Raw genomic sequence first — 3,694 nt, forward strand, 5'->3', positions numbered from 1 at the left:
GTTCACAAGGCACCCAACCTTAAATTTCATTATCGTATAGTACTGAAACCAGTATAAGTTGAGACGATTCTTAGTCTTATAACTTTTTAGGGGAATGTGACCCAATATTACACAGGAAAAAACTTCGACTCAGAGATTCTTTCTTACAATTAATACGAAATGAAGTCTCATCCTAAACTCATAATGTCTCAACATGTGATAAAGTTTTATCAAAAGTTGATGCAAGGACTTTCTAATAACTGATGACACTCAAAATCTAGAGTAATGAGAAAACATTCCCCTATGGTTGGGGTTGATATGCACTAGAACCTGAACACAATACACCGAGGCTGGTAGCCCACTAGCGCTGCGATAAAGGCTTGAACACAAAATAACCAAAGCACTGGGAAACCAGCATAGGACAAAAATTACATCTTTCCTTCTCATAAAAATGATTTACAAAAGCAAGCGACTACGGGTATTCACACAACAGCCCAATCTTTCCTCATATTAATTATATTTTCTAGAGCTTGCTCACGCTCTTCGAAGTCCATCAAATATTTTATCTTTGCTCCATATTCGGCCACTATCTTTCGCTGGAAACCACACTCCTCCATGAGGGCTTCCAGTTTCTCAGTATCTTTTGAAAGACTAGTGTGGAGACACACATCCCTTCAACAAACGACTGGAAATAGACTGCGATCCTCTAAGACCAGCCTTTAAAACACATGGGCCAACAGAATAACCCATTCTTCAATCTGTTCCATTTGGAAGCCAGTATCAAAAAAGCACTCGCAGGTCTTCAACCATTGAGAAAATTTTGGCCACAAGAGTATGTCACAGGGCCAGTTCATGATGTGGTCCATCAGCGTCACAATGGTGTTCAGGGTGGGCCCCATGACTACCGAAGGAAGGTCATTAGAGGGTAACCAACCACTCCGAATGACGACTACAGCAAATTTTGCCATCAAGTCTGACACATAGTAATTATCATTTCTACGATGCCGCCAGATATGGACCGGATCTATGGTTTCGTATCCCTAGGGGGCAATATCGTTCTTGTTACAATACTCCGTGTGCTCTTCATGAACCAGCACAAGATCTTCCTTGTATGTCAACCCTTCAATCTGCGGTACCACCCTAGATCCCTTGGCTCCACTCTCAGGTTGAACCTCCATGTTAACGGAAACTTTGGCCTCAATAGTATAAGCAGGTGTGGCCTTTTCATCATGATGAACTTCGGGCACTCATGTTTCATGTGGTTCCTTGACTAGCACCTTGGCCGCGATTGTCTTCTGTACCACAATGCCACTTTGTCGCGATTGAGAGATGGGACCTTCAGGACGTTCAAATGCATCGCTGATTGATGGACCTTTCGGAGTAATCGGGACCCCAGGAACCATTTGAGCATGCATCTCCCTCGGTGCCTCCATGGAAACTTGTTCTTTCCGCGTGACGGTGGCTGGGGTAACGCCATCGGCACCACCGCTTTTAGTAGCCTCCTAGTTCTGATTGGGGGCTGTGTTGACTACAAGTCTTGCACCAACTGCTTGATAAAGGTGAAACTGGTATTGTACGGGGATATATGTCAAAGGGCATCTGCGATACAATAGACATTTGCAAACAATCAATAGACAACCTAATCACAGTAAAATCTAATACAAACGATAATGCTACACATACCTTATTGCCCACAACACCCTCGTAAGGGGCCTCTGGGGCCTCCGCACCAGGCTGTGCACTTTCTGCCACCACACGCTTCAGAACAAAAGATTGTAAATATATTAGCAAAAGAAATAGAAAAACAACTTAATTGATCGCAAATAACATTTCATAATTACGTAGGTGTACGAGTTCTTACCCAGTCAACCTTCTCAGGCTCCTTTCTTCGAGGGCGAGGAGCCATTTTCTTTAAACGCCCGCCCAAGAGGCAGACGATAGTAACCTTCTCGATAGGTACAAGGTTGCTGATTGTGTTGACTCTGTGTTAGGCACGTTCTTCACCCCAGGGGGGTCTTGTTCAACTTTCTCTCAGACTGGCGGTGGTGAGCTCCCATCTTGGTGTTCCTTGGCCCGCGATGAGGCCACATCTAAAACAGGAGCCTGTGGCTCTGGTATGTGATACACCCTCGCCGACCCAGGCTTCTTGGTTATAGGAGGGCAGCTACTCTCCCCCTCCTCAAAAACTATGTTTTTCCTCTCACCTTGTGCTCACCTTCCTTGGAGAATGCAATGGAGGACTGGTTGGACTCTGACCCTAGTTAGCCACATGACCCTCGAGTGGAGCCAAGACATGGCACAGGCAAGGGTTTGATGTCATTATCATTTGAAAACCCCCGAGCAATGCACAAAGATGAGCAAAGTGGAGGGAATTATAGTTCTACACCCCCAAATACCCCGTGATAAGGAATTGTGAACACGCTAGAAATGCAAGGTCATGGTGTCAAACCCATAACACATCTTCTCCAAAGGACCACAAGAATTGGGCACCCATATCATCATAACCAAACTATCAAAGTACCCGGTCCAAGCGGTAAACAGTCAGTTGATCCTCATCGGTGCGATCAAGGTACGCTATGACACTAGGCTAGGCTATTAGTTGTATTATGCCTACAGCAGGACTCTTGACCCCCACGGTGCAATGCTAATCACCGCCTTTTGGAACCAAAATGCCAATACATAATGGCATTGCATGCATAACTTGAACATACGGCCTCCATACAAACCCGTCGAGGGAAGCCATCTTCTAGTCAATTTAACTTATTTTGAATTGGTTATGCCTATTAGCATGAAGCCACTGTTTCCCCCCTGTAGACCTCAATCACTTTATTTTTAGACGCATCTCCCTCCATGGTGGAAACAACAACATGCATCGGGGAAAGAGTGCAAGATGTGACACTAAGGTCAAAGCGCTCACACAAAACCGTCCACAGGAAAGGGGCATAGATGTAGCTAATATGCCTCTTACAACTTGGGTCCATTATCTGCTAGATGGTGTCATCCATTTGCTCATACAAATAACCCAGAAACATAAAAGCTAAGGGCAGTTGGTGGCCACTGGCAACAAGGACGGTGAGGGGCACCAAAATGGTGCACAATCCAAAATCTCGTAACCTCGAGAAGAGGAAATGGGAGACTACAAAGAGAATGAAAGTGGAGAGGTGACATTGGCTATCAGGTCCCCGCACCATCACATCCATCCTATCGTGGGACTCGAACCAATATTCCAACCACGCTTCCGATGGCATTTTACCCCAGACAAACGATTGGTCCACTAGTGCTTTCGACACGGCAATCTCATCGAAGAGCTCATCGTAGAGCTGCCTACTTTCGGCAAGAATAGACTCTAGGTGTTGGAGATGTTGAGCAAACACAGACCCACTTATAGGCAACGCTAGCAAGGCAACAACATCCTCCACGATGACGGTGAACTCACCGAACACACCCACGAATGTGTGGGTATGACAACACCAGTGTTCCAAAAAGGTTTTTACATACTTTACCCCTTCTCTACTGCAAAGACCCATTTTGCAGTCCATGAACCGAAGAAGACCAGAGTCCTATAGCATTTGACAATACATTGGATTTTCCAAGATGTGTTGTGTCTATGCGGTATAACTGTTAGGGGACTTTGAGTTGTCAGTCCTAGGTTCCTAACATTTATACGAAACTAACCGATCTGGCCACAAAGACACATCAACTAGGTGTCACCGAC

The sequence above is a fragment of the Nelumbo lutea genome, chromosome 1, assembly GCF_056320005.1.
Source record: "Nelumbo lutea isolate HS-2025 chromosome 1, American lotus-T2T, whole genome shotgun sequence".
NCBI classification, from domain to species: domain Eukaryota; kingdom Viridiplantae; phylum Streptophyta; class Magnoliopsida; order Proteales; family Nelumbonaceae; genus Nelumbo; species Nelumbo lutea.